This window comes from Nyctibius grandis, chromosome 10 (genome assembly GCF_013368605.1).
Source record: "Nyctibius grandis isolate bNycGra1 chromosome 10, bNycGra1.pri, whole genome shotgun sequence".
Lineage (NCBI taxonomy): Eukaryota > Metazoa > Chordata > Aves > Nyctibiiformes > Nyctibiidae > Nyctibius > Nyctibius grandis.
This window is the reverse complement of record NC_090667.1, coordinates 3,653,087-3,670,685: the sequence shown is the minus strand read 5'-3', so window position 1 is coordinate 3,670,685 and position 17,599 is coordinate 3,653,087.

Here is a 17,599-nt window from a genome sequence, read left to right as displayed (position 1 = left end):
CCGTGAGCTCGTAGCTGATGTTATTTGCATGCATCATTATTGGCAAAAGCTGGGCTGAGACCCAAAAGGGCAAAAGGTGGGGAGAGAAATCAGCAAAGTGGGCATGGCAAGGGGGGAGAGAAGGGGCAAGGGGTTTTCTTGGCAATTAGCTGCCTGCAGCCTTCATAGGGGGAAGGAGCCCGGCAGTGTCAATAATTGCAGTAATCAAAGTAAATCACATCTTGCCACTTGCCTAGATGACATTTTTCTCCCTGTACATGAGAACAGAGATGGATTTTCCGGTTGCGTTTGAAGATGACGATTTCAGAGATTTCGCAAGAGGATTAGGTACACATTTCAGCTTTCAGCGCTGGAAAAGGAACTGGTACAGAAAAGAGAAATTTGGAGCTTTTTGTGAGATTTTGAAGAATGCTATGGAGAGCTGGACGTAAGTCAGAGCAAAAATGGACCTCATGTATATCAGATCCTTGATAAATTTAAAAGAGCAATTGTGCTTTGAAGTACAAGAGGAAAACAGAGATTTTTATCTCGATGAGGTATGAAGATAATTGCACTCAGACACTTTAATCAGCATGCTTCAGATTTAAGCAGATGGATACAGAGGGCAAATCTGTGAAGGATGAATTATTTATTTTGGGCACACTAAAACTTTGTCTCTTAAAGGTCATCAAACTTTCAACAGAACTGACAAAGTCTGCTGCGTATGTGAATGCGATTAATCTTCTCATTAGTGAGAGGCAACATTTTCTTTTGAACTTGATATGCCTGGTAGGGGAACAAAAAAACAGAGCAAAATCTTTTATGGAAAAATACAGCTGAAGAGCATCTGTTTGTCTTACATCAGTTATTCTGCCCAATTGCTTACAAAAAAATTAAACTGGAAACCCTAGAGCAGAAAAATATGTTCTGTCCAGTAGGCACAAATATTGGACATATCTATCATTTTTAATAGGATTATAAAATTAAACGCCCCCCAATCAAGCAGCATTTATCAATTAGTATGACGCCTCTTTAGTGGCTGGCAAAGGGACTTTGGTGTCAAAGGCAATAAAAGAGTCATTTACACCCTGTACCAGAAATCAGCAGTGAATAAAGAAGAAAGAAATGCCATTGTTCATAATTGACTTCAATGAGCCTGCTCGCATGGGTAAGCTTAAACACATGCAGGAATGGCTTTAAACAATTTACGATGCTTTGCATTTAAATCAGCCGTGGGTCAAAACTGGGCCCCCAGCTTGAATTTATCCATCTGGATCCCGATCAGTGGGGCCAAACTTTCATTGCTGAGGTTACGTCGCGTTTCAGACGCCACGGGACGGTTGTCCGCAGAGGGCTGGGACCGCGGTTACGCTGCCAGCTCCCACAGCTGGAATTTCCAGGGGGATTTCACAGGAGTGAACGCGATGCAAGCCCGTGTGCTAAAGGGGTTTTATAGGCAAAGGTAACTCGGACTCTTTCATGTCAGCACGGGGAATCGATGGAGGAAATAAAGAAACTGCGTTATTAATGGAGTTAAATAAAGAGATGAAGGCTCGTGCATGATTAAAATATTGTGTCATTCAGTGAAAGAAGTCTCCAATGGGTACCCTGTAACATGGGACCACAGACAGGAACATTGTCAATAAAAATTTGGACAACACCTCACGGTGTTTAGGATCTGTTCCCTGTGCTATCAGTGCCCCAAGAACAACTCAACGACTCATTTCATGGTCTTCTGCCACATATAAAATGAGGATAATAATAATCTTTCATTTTTTTCAAAGCACTTTGAAATACACAGATGAAAAATGCTTAAAGTAAGTTCTGCAGCACTAGCTGTTTCCAATAAATAATAGTTTCTATTACTTTTATCAAAAAGTAACTTATTTTTGAATAGACACTATGTAAAAAAACATTTTATGTGACAGCTTTTGCAGAAAAAAATGCTTTAATCTATTTGCAGAAGGCAGAAAGTGCTCTGTGATTTTTCAAACAACTAAATGAGCTAATTAAGGACAGGACAAGTGTTACTCCGTCAGGCTTTTTAGCACATTATAGTAATCCTGACATTCAGGACATTTGACATTAACAAATGCCTTAAGAAATCCTTCGTGGAGGGATGGAGAGAGAAGTGGAAGAGCTGCACAGGTGCGGGCATGGCTCTGCTAGCAAGAGCCACCAACTGGGAATTTGGCCCTTTTTTTTCCTGAAGATGTGCCCGAGGCCGCGGAGCAGCATCCTCCCAGGTCAGGAGAGCACTTTGCTCTGGGCACCAAGTTACCGATAAGTCAGGCCTGCCAGTAAAACCAGCATTATGGAGGTAGGACCCAGCTGGTCACGCAGATTTTGTGGAAAGATGCTGTTCCTTCCAAAAGAGTAAATGAACAGGAGCTGATTTGGTTCTGGCTTTCATTTTACTGGTTAATCCCTCTGCAGAGCGTAAATGTTTGATCCTCACAGCCTAAACCAGAGCTGACCTCCCCGTCTCCACCATCTCCTCCAAAACACCCACCAGACAGTTCTGAGAGGGGAAAGATGAGGACACGCCATGGAGGCAATGAGAGTTCAAAAATACAGATAACATCTCCATGCTACTGTCAAGGATATTATGTGACTACTGTATGTGAAAGGGGGCAATTAATTTAATCAAATAACTGATAACGCTTCTTAAAATTACATCTCTTCATCTTCCCAGCTTAAAAATCAATAGGAAATTACATTCTAATGTATGTGAATATTAAAACTCAGAGAATCATGTCAAATAGGAAAAAAAAACTGAGAACCTAGCAATTACTCAGATGACACAGTTGTTGAGTTAATGGCACAGACCTGAGTTGATTTTTACTCTTGGAGTGGGGCCAGGATAATATTAATGGTCACTTTTGCAACTAATAACAGCACAGAGTCTTCATCGTGCTCAGCAAAAGCAAACATTTTAACAAACGGTATTTTTTAATATTAAGAAATTTTATTTCTTGATAATTAAGAATTAATTTCTTAATAAGAAGAATTTTTTAATATTAAGAAATTAAAATTCTTTTTAATTGCATGGACTGCAGCCTTACTACCTCCAAGCACGACACGCATGTGTTTTAGTGTAAGTTCCTCTCTACTCAGGAAAGTAATTCAAGATGCACAAAAGTACCTTTTTTAATCAAGGAGTGAGCAACATTAAAGGCCACATCTATGCACTAGCTTGGCTTTCATCAATAATGACTTCTTAATTGTAGTTGCACAAAAATTGCCGCAGCTGTTTCAAAAACCTGTATCCAACTTAGGTGCTGCCATAAAGACAGCTCTGTCTGAAACCTGACCTCCTAGGGGGAATATGTCACAGAAGTTCTTGGGCTTAGGCTTAAATGAAAAGCCCTTGGGCCCTTCTTTTGCAATGATATAGTTTAGACAGGGAGAAACCTCAGCAGAGCCCAGTGACAGCCTGGGCACCCCAGCACACAGAGCAGGGCGAGCTGGTGTCAGTCCAGCTCTGCTGCTGGCATGGTTCAGGTTGGGCATTTACACGGGTACCTACAGCACCCTCTGAAGACTGAAATCAACCTTGAAATCATAGAATCATAGAATGGTTTGGGTTGGAAGGGACCTTAAAGATCATCTAGTTCCAACCCCCCTGCCACGGGCAGGGACACCTTCCACTAGACCAGGTTGCTCCAAGCCCCATCCAACCTGGCCTTAAACACTGCCAGGGAGGGGGCAGCCACAGCTTCTCTGGGCAACGTGTTCCAGTGTCTCACCACTTTCACAGGAAAGAATTTCTTCCTAATATCTCATCTCAATCTCCCCTCTTTCAGTTTAAAACCGTCCCCCCTCGTCCTGTCACTCCATGCCCTTGTAAAAAGCCCCTCTCCTGCTTTCCTGTAGCCCCTTCAGGTACTGGAAGGTGCTAGAAGGTCTCCCCAGAGCCTTCTCTTCTCCAGGCTGAAGAGCCCCAACTCTCTCAGCCTGTCCCCATAGCAGAGGTGCTCCAGCCCACAAAGTCGGGAGAGCTGTGGCATCGTTTGCAATGGAAAACTGGTCTGAAAGGAGGCTGCTGAGCATCCTCCAGCCTGGCATTCCCCCAGCCCCAAGGCAGGGCATCAGGGATCTCCCTCACCCCCACCTGCCCCATGACTATCTATATTTATTTGTGACCCAAACCCAACACAGAAACACTAACAACTCAACTCTGAGATGCTGCGCATCTACCAGGACTATAGCTGTAATTAAAAGAGTGAAAGATCTGCTGCCAAATATCACAGCGTGGTGTTATTTGCACGGTGAGGGCTGAGCAAAGCAAGCTTCAGAGGCTGCGTTCTTTGCAGAGATTTTCTTTCTTAAGAGAAGATTGCAACCAAACTACCCAGGAAAGAAAAGGGCCTTTGAACAACATAGTTAATAAAAGTCTAAATTTAAATTTAAACACACACACAAATCATTTCTGAATGGTTATTTCATTTCACAATGGGAAAATCCACCTTCCTTTGCTTAGAGTTATTACCTTTTAATGGGTACCAGAAGATTTGTTTGTTGCCATAATTTTTCCCAGGGTTTTTCTTCCTTCGTGTGCCCACAGTGTTCCCCTGTTTTGCTCTTTCCAGTAGTCCCAGGAATGTGTCCTGTGTTCATTGGGACAAACAACGGGATGGTTTCAGCAGCACCTGAAATTTCCAGCCAGGCTGGAGTAGGCAATCTAGGGAGAGATTTTAGACTGGAGATTAGAACTAAAATAGAGTGAAAAAACAAAGGAATAAAAGCTAAAGAGTTGTTATTATTAGCGATTTCTTTGATATAAGGTGCTGCACATAACAGAGAATGACTTTCTGATTTATTGGCATGCAGATCCCCCACACTGGAGAAGACCTTCAGCCCCTGGGCTGGGATCCGGGAGCGCGGAGCACTGAAACAATCCCTACACCAACGAGGGGCTGAGCTGGGAAGCCAGATTGACTTAATTTATTGCACAGAGGAGGTCTGGAAAGTGGAAAATTACCCAAGACTGAACAAAGAGGCTCAGCTGTAGCCATGGGGACACACAGAGGGGCCCAGCACCACCCAGGATGACTCGGTTGGGAGGAAGGACACACAGGCTGCTGTAGAGTGGGAGCTGCCTCTGCTTTCACTGGGGAACCAGTATGGTTAAAGTAAGCTGAGCTGGGCAGGGACAGAAATTTCTGGCTATTTTAAGAAGTAATAAGCTGAAGGATAAGTATCTTGGCCAACCCCAGAAGGGTTTGACCTCTATGAATACTCCAATGCATGGGTCAGTAGTACCATGTTTAGGCACCATAAGGATGCCCAAATGTTCCCCAGCCCCACAACTGAGAGCTATGGGCAGCAAGAGCAGCTAAGAGCTGCACATGCAGATATGGGAAACCTGGTATAACAGCCAGGCCCTCTTGTCGCCCTTCATTTAAATGAAGTAATTAACTCTCCTAAATCCCATCCTCACCTGTCTCCTGGCACAGAAAGGACATTGCCATTTATTCTGTGAGATACTCAGCACTGTGATTTAAAGAAAAATCAAGGATCTTTATCCTTACCTTGGTGCCCTGGTCAATCCCAGCATTGTAATAAGATTTCATTGGATTGCTGGAACAATTTTATTTCTTACTGGTAAACCAGACTTCCCTCCAGTTACCACCTGTTTATCATCTGTCTGACACAATATTTTTTTAATCAAGAAATTCTTTTTAAATCACTTTTTTGGTCAAGGCTATTATTGCTTAAGAGCGGTGGTTTACAACCAGATTGCGGTTACAAACCCTTGGAAAATGGGCAACAGGAGATTAACACTCTGTGAAGGATGAGTAAATGTAGGGGAACCTGTTAAAATGGTAGGAGACACGGAATTGTGAACACATGCCCCGGCAGCATCCAGAAATTTGTTCTTAACCTCCTTTCATCCATACGGGCGAAGCCTCGCCGTGCCCCGGTACCGAACCATGCTCCCGCAGCCGCCCCGCGCTCGCACGCAGCCGCGCCACGGAGGGAGAGATTTATTTATGCTGCATGGGAACAAATTCCCACCCCTGCTTTGAAGTCGGCCGCTCTCTGCACAGCCACAGCAGCAGCTCCCGCAGCCAGCATCCCTGCAAGCCGTCGGAGCGGTTGGGATCTGGAGATAATCTTCCTGCCCAGACCCACTGCCGGCTTCAGGAAGAGCTTGCAAACATGATCTGTTTGATTTTATCTGCTCGTTTTCACTTTAGGAGTGCAAGAGAAGAGGACACAAAAAAAAGCCTTTCAAAACCTTTCTCTTTTTTTTTTGGTGTGGCTGCTGCTATCAGAGGGTTACCTAAAACTGTACCAGCCTACACAGAAATCTCAGACATACATTATCTTATGTAGATATATTATGTAGACCAGCAGCCAGATGTAAATCTGATTTTCTGCAACTAAATTATGGGAGAAAGAGAACTTCCCTGCATGCACGAGCTTTATTCCCAGACCTGGAGGGAAGAAGCCGCCTGCACTTAACTAGTCTGAGACTTGACGGCGAAGAAAATCTTAAACAGAATCACAGAATCACAGAATCAATCAGGTTGGAAGAGACCTCTGGGATCATCGAGTCCAACCATTGCCCTGACACCACCATGTCAACTAGACCAGGGCACTAAGTGCCATGTCCAGTCTTTTTTAAACACCTCCAGAGATGGTGACTCCACCACCTCCCTGGGCAGCCCCTTCCAATGTCTAATGACCCTTTCTGAGAAGAAATGCTTCCTAATGTCCAACCTGACACAGAGCGTGTCCTGCCTGTGAGTGAGGGACAGCGCTCAAAGGGCAATAATCACAGTGCTTCTCTAGTTGAGCTGCTGAAGTTTTAATTATTGCTAGGAACTCAGTTAGTCACTGTTACTGAGCAGCCAGACTGAATGTCAGAGTGGAAATACTTGACGTTTTCTTAACAACTTGAAATATTGCAAAACAAACCCGTTTGGGGTATATTATTCCTACTGAGTTGCCAAAATCCCTCAGCTATCGCAGACTTGCCGGCAGCCTGGGAGGGTATGGCTGGAACCTCAGCCCCAAACATTGACAAAACCCCCAAGTGATGCCCTGGGAACCACGCGAGCCGCTCGAATCCGCAAGGTTTGGTGCTTGCAGGAGGACCTTGGGTTTTCAAGAGTTTAGAGAACATGTTTTGAAGCCCTTTGCTACTGTACAGTTAGAGGCTTACTGAGAAAAAGGAAAACACACTGGGGGAACCATACAACCCATGGCTGGTTAAGAGTTAACTCACACCAGGGAGGCTGCAGGGTGTGGGCAGTGGGTCACGTATGTTGGTGCTGGGTGTAGGGGAGAGGCAGCGTTGTTCCTGTGGCTCCATTTCTAGGAGCTACATCCCAAAAGCAGGCAAGGAAAGCCAAAGGAAGGGAGAACACTGCAACCTGCCCAGACCAAAGTGATCTAAGAAACATGTGGAGCCCAAGCACGGGAAGCTCTGCCAGGACTGTGATGTCTCATAAATGACCAGGGTTTAATGGCTTAGGACATAACCCACAAAACAGCTTCCTTGTCCCGTCTACAGGGCACCAGGTTCTCCCCACGGCTTTGGGAAGCCGGCAGCCCAGGCCACCGGAGGAGGCGCCTTAGCGGAAGGACTGCACTTGAAACATATTTTCTGGAAAATGATGATTTCCACATGGTCTCAAATGCCTGGAAAATCTCCCACCTCGCGTGCTCTGATGGTGCTCACTGGCTTCAGCATGGGCAGCATGGGATGCTGAGCTCCAGTACATCTTTGCAGGACCAGGATGAGCCCAAGGGAGGAACCAGGCTGGGGGCTTTGTTTGAAGGGAGGCCCTGCTAAAAATGAGCGTGCAGATCCAAGTCGGGACGTGGGACAGGGCAGCGGGACCACACAGCCAAGAAGCCCACGTTTCTAGCACAGCTGCTGTGATGCCTCCTCGCTGTGAAGGTGACAGGGAGGAATCCACAGCTGACATATACATCTTTTTGCTGGAGCATTCCATGTATTTTCTCAGGCACCATGACTAATTATGCGAATTAAAAAAAAAAAAAAATCACAGATTTTGCCAGCAGACATTAGACTTAAAAAAAAATTTAAAAAAGCAACGTACCAGGGGACAATTCACATGACTGACCAGAAAAAAAATGGTAAACAGCTGTGCCTTAACATCTGTACTGCAGAGTTGGACTCTGCAAGAAGGAGTAAATGACCAGAATAAAATTTGCTGATAGTTCCTCTATTCAAGCTCAGACCGTGCTTGGGGGCAGGAGGAACCCAGGAGTCAGGCAGGCTTCTGTCCTCTCACAGGACAGAGAGGGACTTAGGGTGGGACTCATTGAAAGTCAAATTTCTACTCAAAGTGCATTTGTCTGGAAAGGTGCTGAGTCTAAGCAGAGAGGTTCAAGCTCTCCTTTGGTCCATTACCCCTCTGCTGATAGCTCCTAGATGGCCTGTCCTTGCAGGGACATGGTGTTTTGAGCTGCAACCAAAGCCATGGCAAGTGCCTGTATTGTTTTTATCTTGAATTACAGAAATGGAAACTTAAGACATCCATTTGCTTCTCACATTTGCCCCTGTAGGCTAGCTCCCTCCCAGATGGAAAAGTCCAGCGACAAGGACTTTGGGCTGTCCTATCAGATGCTCCTTGCTCGTAGGAAGCTGCATTGCTTCACTGGACCCTGCTCCTATCGCTATCAGTTAGAGCTGGCTTTAATTTCTCAAAGTGGAGTAGTGAGATTACATTAGATCCTTCGTTCTCAAACCATCTTAGTTCAACAGTGGAATTCTAGACCTCATTAGCCTGATGGCTCAAAATCAAAAGGCAACCACCCTCTCCATTTATTTTCACAGTTATTAAGCCCATCTCATGACAGTTAGGGCATGATTCCTCGATTGTGAATATTTATGGTTTGTTTTGCTAACAGGACAAGACAGAAGGAGAAGCTTGTGGATCACTGGCTCCTACTGCTTTTGCTTATTGACCAAGGCCAATACGGATCTGCAAAACACACTGATGTGGCTGAATTGGTCCAGCAGAACTTGGATCTGGGCTATATTGCCCCCAAAGGATTTCTTAATATTGACATAAATGCCTGTTTTTTTTAAATAACAATTGCAATTCCCACGTGCTGAGGCTGCATCCTGGGTGACACCGTTTGCACAGGGCAGTGCAGCAGCATCCCAGGGCTGCGAGGGCCTCCTCGATCATGTCCCTAACAGGTCTGAGCTTTGCCAGAGCCTCTTAAAAGAAGGTATTTTACAGCATCCAAAAGAGCTGAAGGCATATTTACTCCCCATACACTTTTTTTTTTAATTACAAAAGTAATTAATGCCCTGTCTGTTGAGATGCAATAAAACGAATTTGCTGAAAATTGCAATTTAAGCCTATTTGAGGTGAGCTGAATTAATTAAAACACTGAGTAAATCCAAACAACAAACATGTCCCGAATACAACCCAAAATGATCTGAAACAGCCAGTAAATACCTTCTCATTAACAGTGGGGGAAGTTTTCCTTGGTCTCTTCTAAAAAGGTGTTATGAAAATAGATGAATATGTTTGAATAACATATTCATGTTCATTTAGCAATATTTCTAAAAAGAATCAAAAATATTTCCAAAATTGCCTATGTACTTTGTTTCAGCATTTTCGAGAAGAAATAGATGAAGTTTTTAAGAGAAAAAAATACTTCTTTTTCTTTTTGAAACTGTTGAAAACTGGGAGAAAAGACCCTATCATTTGAAATGCCTGGAAACAATTTTCTCAGCAATGTTTTAGATCTTTCAGCTAACTGGAAAAGTTTCTATATCTTCACTCTGCCCCTCTCTAGAGAATGTACTTTGATATCATTAATTTAAAAAAGGGACTGAAGACCAGACTACTGAGCTTCCCTCAAAATCTCAGCTTGCATAAATCAAAGGAGAGCCATAAAAAGGAACTCGGAGGTTTACACAAGCTGCAAATCTGTCCCATTTTCGCTATAAATATGCACACCGGGATGTCACGTACACTTTCACATGCTAATGGCAGCGTCATATTAATGCTGTGAAATCACACTTGTGAGCCGCAGACTTTAAATGACACTTGGGTAAAAGGATTTTAGAACAGAGCGCGTAAGTTTTGATAACTTGCTTTTGGCTGAAGGATGAGGAAAATGGACAGTCCTTTACACTTTTATTTTTGACTCCTCTGTCAATACTGACTTGCTGTGGCTTATCACATAATGCGGCTGGCGACTCTCCAAACCCTCGTGAAACCAACTGAGAAAATCACCGTGAACGTTTCGGGGCTGGAATGATGAGTTTTGGTAATGAATATTTTAAGCTCCTTTGACATTTGGAGCACTCGTTCCCAGAGCAGAGATGGATTTAAAAGACAAGTTGAGGATCCTGGCGGGGTCTGACGTCACTCGAGCTGTCGCGCTCAACAAAACCATCTAATTACACGAGTGCCAAAGTCCTGCAAACCTGCTGTTCCCGCGGGTTGGAGCTTAGGAGTTAACTGAAGTCTCTTCTTCAGATCCTTTCTCGCTTTGCATTTTGTCTGTAATGCTTTTGTGTTCTATGTCTTGATGTGTGTAACTCATTAATTACCTTAAGTGCTGTTAGATTCCTGTCAGATGGAGCTCTTTTGTTCCTAGATGTGCCTGAGCTGTGTTGCTCTGTGCATGAGCAGTGAATGAGGGTGTCTGGGTATATGAATTTTGACTGTTTTCCATTATTCCTTTGATCCATCGATATACCAAGAGGATGGAGAGCCATGTCTGGACCGTAGTGATGGTCTCTCCCACAGAACTGCCAATTGCCTTGGTAAACCTCCGTCATCCCCAAAAGGGAGAATGCATCTGATATCCCATGCGCTTTTGCTTAGATCTCCAAACTTTTACCAACTCTTACACCATTTTACATCATCATAATTAAGTTATTTTATTTTTCCACTTTGTGGGCTTGAAAGTGGGCACCTAAATTTATATATAGGCTTGTAAAGGCATGGCCTGATCTTCAGAGGACCTAAGTACTGCCATCTCCATTACTTTCCACATTAGCGCTCTGACATTCAGTGGCTGATGTTCCTCTACTCTGTATTTCTCCCTTGTCTTATTTAAAAGCGAAAACAAAAGAGAAGGGAAACACCTGTCTACTTGCATAACACAAACTGGTGCAAGTACCTCTACCACATTTGCGTTGACCCTGCCATATTGCACACCTTACCTATATTTACCATATTTGCATGGACTTTTCCAAGCCAACTGCTCTGCATGGTTCCCAAGCCATGAGCCTGCTTGCTATGGGTAGGAAACAGCATTCAGACTCACGAATCTGCATGCCCGAGTCCTCCCAATAACCTAGATCTATCATTTGGTTTGTCATAGCGTGTCACTAGAAAATACCAGCAGAATGACTCAAGTGGGCGAGGTGTTTATGTCTTCTGAGCCTCAAACAAGACCAAAAGAAGAAAATTAACTCAAAATAGAGCTTGAGATGCTCTTCTTGCAGAGATGGGAGATATTCTTCCCTGCAACGTGGGAGTCATCTAAATGTGAGGAAGAGATCCTGCAGAAATCTTTAAGGTTGGAACTAATCTCATATTTCAACTCTGTAATCTAGGACCATTAAATATTTATACTGTTGGGATCCAAGAAAAGAAAATTAATACCTGTTCAAACGAAAAGGATCAAGCTGGGGAGGAGGTTAAAAGCAAAAGAGAACAAAATATCAAGTTGGATTTTCTTTCCATTTTTATTCTCAGCTCTCCTTCTGCTAATGCGTTATTTCACCCTCAATACCTCTGACAATACCAGCTGCTTTGATCCCAAAAGCTTAGTTGCTCCCTAAGTCAGCAAGTTTCCAATAGCTTAAATAAACTCCAACAGATTCAAAGCCCAACAGAGAGAGACAAAATACACTTTAAAAAGACATGAAGTCAGGAAGGCATGTGGTCCTTAATGACTTTCCTGGAGGCTGTCTCTCTTCTCCCCCCCCAACCCCTCCTCCTCCTCATCTACCTTCCTTCTGGTTCCTGGCTTAAATTAGACCGTAAGATCTTCTGGATAGTGAGCGCATCCTTCCTGTGCAATGGGCCATGATCTTCTCTGGAGCCCCTGGTCAATCCTGGGACTAATTTTCCATCTGTTGTCAAGGGTACCTCTTTGGTCCATTAACAAATAGCAAAACAAACAAAGTAAAAAAAGGGCAGTTCACACATGATGTATTAATTCTCATCTCCACACTGCTCGTTTCTCATCTCCAGAGACTCCTTTTGAAATGCAACGGGTATTTTGCACTTGTGCCAACGTAGCAGAGAGGCTGGGGACAATCATAACAAGCCCAAACAAGTTATGGAAACTGTGAGGACTGCTTTTATACACAGCATAATTTATTACCTGTTGCATTCTGCTAGTGACAGGATTACGTCTCTCACAGCCTAAAAGGGGGAATAAAGAGGTGCCACACGAGTAGGATATCACACAAGTTCCTGAGTGTCCTAAAGCTGCAGTTATAAAAAGCAACTTGTCCTGAGTGTAGGTGTGGGGAAGGAGGAACAAATGCAGAGATGAATCCATTTTCTTTGAACATAGCAAGGATTTTTGTCTGTGACAGCAGTGAGATCAAGGCCATGTTTTATCCTGAGTTATATCCTTTTTTCAACCTCTTTTTGGATAGCGATACCAATACTGCTTCTTCCACATGCTGCAGACTTCTGCCCTTCTCAAGACTTCCGCACTAACAAATCCAGGAGAACTCTCTATTTTGTTTACTGGCAGAACATGGATTGTCAATTTATAATTGTTTGCTTTTCAAGTAAATTGGTTTTAGGGGGAGAGGTTGCTCATATTCCTGAAGGAAGATGGCATCTTCTCTTCTCCTTCTTCTCATGGCTTGAGGGAAGCTATCTGGGGAGTCACTAAGTCACCTCATCTGGGGTCCAGCACTTTGCCACGTAGCCCTGCCCACACACATTGCTGGTTACAACTGACTTTGATTCATTTCAAGTATAAATTCTGGTCATTCAGTTTGCATAAAGGAAAAATACTGATGCATGAAGCTTTGGTGTGCAGGGCAGGGGGAGCCACTGGGAGACGGCCACAGGTGGGATTATTTACTCACAGCACGGTTTACAAATGTACAAAAGAAATCAGCAGCCCCAGCTAACACCAGCACACACCTGGGACCAGTTCTGCACACCAGGATCACCCACCTGAGAGGTATAAATAGGAGTCAGGCTGTGATTTACCTGTCTTGCCTGGGTATCTACTTTAGGAAGACTGAATTAGATTAGATATTAGGAATAAATTCTTTCCTGTGAAGGTGGTGAGACACTGGAATATGTTGCCCAGAGAAGCTGTGGCTGCCCCCTCCCTGGCAGTGTTCAAGGCCAGGCTGGATGGGGTTTGGAGCAACCTGGTCTGGTGGAAGGTGTCCCTGCCCATGGCAGGGGGTTGGAACTAGATGGTCTTTAAGGTCCCTTCCAACCCAAACCAGTCTATGATTCTATATGATTCTATGAAATTACACACACAAGTGTCTGCTTCTATTCCCCAATTACAAAGCAAGCTTAAACCACCAAGGACAAATGGGGGTGCTGGTTTTTGACCAACGCACTGCCACCCCAGGTCCCAGGTTAGGTGAGAACTGGCCACTTAACTGTTCTTTACATCTTTAAAATCTTTCCTTTGGTCTCTGCCCACCCTTGGTCCTCAGAGGTCAAGGCAAAGAGCATCCATGTCACAGTGACAAAACCCAGTTCATTTCTGCACAAAAGCTTTCAAAGTCTACAGCAAATTGGGTGTACTTATATATATATCTCTGCTTATACCCACTAAGGGAACAGTTGCAAGTTGATCTGAATTCATTACACTCATGTCCCTGTGTGCAACCTACCTATTTCCAAGCATCTTTATCAAAACAGCCTCTGATCAACAACCACATAAAACCTTCTGCACGTCAAACCCTGTCTAACTCTCTCCTTCTAGAAGCAATTCCTGTAGTTGATCTTAATCCAAAGCCTTCCAGCAGTAGAAAGTTACTGTGTATTAAAAACACATGTAAATCTTTGGCAGATAATGTCCAAAAATGCTGAGAACAACAAACATTCACATTCGACCAGTAGCCACCAACTTTGTTGTAAATATTTATATAGGAAAACAGGCACAAAATCTTTGTTTACTGCACAGCAAAGCACTCAAAATTAAGGAATTTTTAAGCGTATATGCAGCATTCGTTAGCGGAAAATCCTGGGTTTAGTTACACTCAGACAGCTTGATCCTCCTGAATGGAATTCAAGGACTCCATGTCTTTGCTAGCAGCAAAGAGGAGCTCTCATGGACCATTCCCAACGGTGGCCATGTAAATGCACTAAAGGCTCCCAGTTGTACATATATTAAGTCAAAAATGTGACTGTACAGCTCCAGTTTTACCCAGCCTCATTCCTTGGGTTTACATTACATGCACATCACAGTGCTTCAGAGCAGACCAAGAGATCTTCATTGGCAGGACCATATCCTTTTGATATTTTCGTGAGGTGCTTATGCATTAAATTAAATGTGGACAAAAACAATGGTCCAGAATATAAAGGGAGCCAGAGACAGCAGCCACTTCCCAGCTTGCATATTTTCCATGTGCATCGCATAGCCTGGCTGCTGGAGCAAGCTTCTGGGGTGAACGTGGCTCCTCGGGATCCTGTTCCCTCAAGCTTGTACCATGACCCTCAGACCAGGGCCCCTGGGCTTGCCCAAGGCATTTTGGGGAGAAAGTGCCAGCCCTGTTTTCCTCTTCCTTGCTGCAAGGCAGGAGGAAAAAGCCTGAGGACCCAGCTCCCGATTCCAGCTTTGCAAAGGAGCTGGAGATCAGTCAATAGGACAGCAGGAGATGGGCACCTCTTCAATGACACAGAATCAAGAATAAATCCTTACCAATGTCTGTGGCTTTGTTGGTTTCTCTCCTTTCTTCTCAGTCTGTCGATAAGACAGAGAGCTTTGTAAATTTGTGCTGGGTTTTTTTTCCAGGATCCTCAAGGAGCAAGAGACCTGGGGGGCAGATATAATCGGCTTGACATCCATCAAACACATAAACACCTAGGGAAAATGAGGATGAGAGATCAACCCACAGATGGGCAATTGTTCCTTGAACCATCAACATTTTTCTTTTCATTTCTAGGATCTTTCCTACAGCAAGATGCTCTGGCAGATCCCAGCTTTACTTCCCCAAGCAATGGGTGTGGGTGCATGCTAAAGCAAGGAGGTGAGGCAGCATGTCCTTGGCGGACAGGGGGATATGCCTACAGTCACAGCCAGGGTGACCTGGGCAATGCCCTAGAGAACGAGCTGAATCAAGAAGTTAGCCTTTAATGCATACGAAATGAATGGGGAAGGGAATATTTTTAACCCTTCGTTTATAACCACAGAGCGCCTTCAAATGAACGGGTCTCCCCTGAATACAGTTCCCAGGAAACAGCCAAGTGAACTCAGCCCCTTGGAAAGAGAGGGGAGAACACTGACGAACATCTGATCTCACATAGGGACAGGCTAAAAAAATTAAACCTTTTTCCAATGAGGCAACCAATGAACTGTAAAGAACATAAAATAAGCTGCAGATGATCAAACCTGGGATATTTCACATTATATGTAAGGAGACAAGGTTTGCTAAAGGATTTAACCTTTCCTCAGTACCCTGTCCTACCTACTCACTTTCTCTATTTCCTTTGGATTTCATAATCTTGATAATTTCCTATTTTGGATGCAGAGAAACAAGTAATAGTCACTTAGGGAAAAATGTATCAAACACTGGAGAGGATTTTTTTTCACTTCTGCTGCTTAATAACTTTAGGAATGTGGGTCAAACTATTTCTTTCTCTACTTCTGTTACATTAGTGACACATGTAGATTGTAGAGAGCTCCATTCGCCATGTTCCCCAGCATCTTTTTAAACTGCATGAACTTAAGGCAAGCTTTTTTGGGACACCCCCAAACCAGTGTTGTATTGCCTGGAATGGGATTAGGTCATGCTCTGACCCCCTCAAGCCAGAAGAATCCCACAAATCTGAGGCATCACCAGCCAGTCATCCTTCCTAACCCTGTGGCCAGTGTGGTTTTGTCCCACTGTAATTTAATACCTTGTTCAGAGAAAACCCTGGCGCATCCAAAAAGCAGCATGTGTGAAGGAAAGGGACAGTGGGAACTCGCAGAAAGGCAGCGAAAGAGAATAAAATCTGGTGCAGCAGAAGAGCCTGTCTTCAGGGAGGGTGCAGAGGGTATCCCAGAGGTACTCAGGCTGGCCCACCAGGCACCCAAGGGTGCTGAGCAGGATGGCAGCAAGCCACAGGCTGCCTCCCTTCTGCAAGGGCAGGCAGGGAAGAGCCAGACAGAAAGCAAGTCCCTTAAAAGCATCCTTAAAGATTAAGCACATGGGGTTAAATCCCACCCTTGTAAGAAATAGCTCCCCCTCTCTCCTTGTGTCATTCTGTGGAGAGCTTTTTCTATCAGAAATACCTACTAATGCTCAGTACCTGTTAGCCAAAAGGATGCTGTTAGCGTAAAGGAAGAGCTTAAATTAAACCCAGCTCCCAGCCTAAGCTGAGCCTGGTGCAGAGGAACTGCATCCACTACGTGCCTCAGCTCAGCCTAACTCCTGCGGCCCCCCGTAAGCCCCTCAGAGCAGCCCCAGGCCCAGACAGCTTCATCCCCACCCAGCTACAGCCCAGCAGCACCCACTGCCCATCCCAAACACTCCTCGCAGATAAAGAGGGAACCGCTCTCACGTTCCTCCTCCCCACAAATCTTTATTAGCCGTGGCAGAGTGGGAGCTGCAGGGAAACGCTCACTGGCTGCCTTCAAAGCAAAATTCACATTTATTGAGTAATTCAGTAACTCTCAGGCTGTAACTCTCTGAGAAATGAGATCTGGCCAAGTCCTTCCATGGTGGCAACATGATGTTAATGAAAGAATTATATCAACAGCTCTCGGGTTGTCTCCTTTATTTATACTAGAAGCTGCCGATAGACGCAATTACACTAGATTAACTTTGGCATAGCTTCAGCATGAGAACAATATACCAAGGCCAAATTTTATTCCAAGTATAATATATCTGTTGCCCTGCCTGCATTTCTCTTTATTTTGTTTGGACTGGCAAACTTCAATTCCAAGAATGTAATTACAACATAACTTGCCACTAGGTTTTTTCAAGACTATATTATTCATTTGAAGGGAAAGTCAGTTTACTTCTCATTGAGTTTAAATATGAAGGTTAATTTTCTTTGAGCTAAAGGAGTTTGGTTTTGACTTGATTTCTATGCATTTGGGGCAACTAGCACAGCTGTGAAACCATAATTGCTCTTAGAAATTTAGGGCCGCTCATCCTCATTTTCAAAATTGCTCGCTTTTTTGTGTGCTCTCCTAATTTCAGCTCTCTGAAGCAGCCGCTGATTAGCTACCACAGGTGCAATCCTTCTGGACTGTTCACTACCTCTGACTCGAACTACATTCTGCATCGCAGAAAACAGCCTAATTAGAGACAAAAAGCTGATCTGTTAGAATAGCAAAGCGGCCAGCAAGGGAAGCAGGGAAGAGTTATTTGCCCCATCAAAGTCAAGGGGAAATCTGCCCTTAGCATCAGCAGGGAGAGGGCAGCCCCGGGGGGATGCAGAGGACGTGCAGCTCT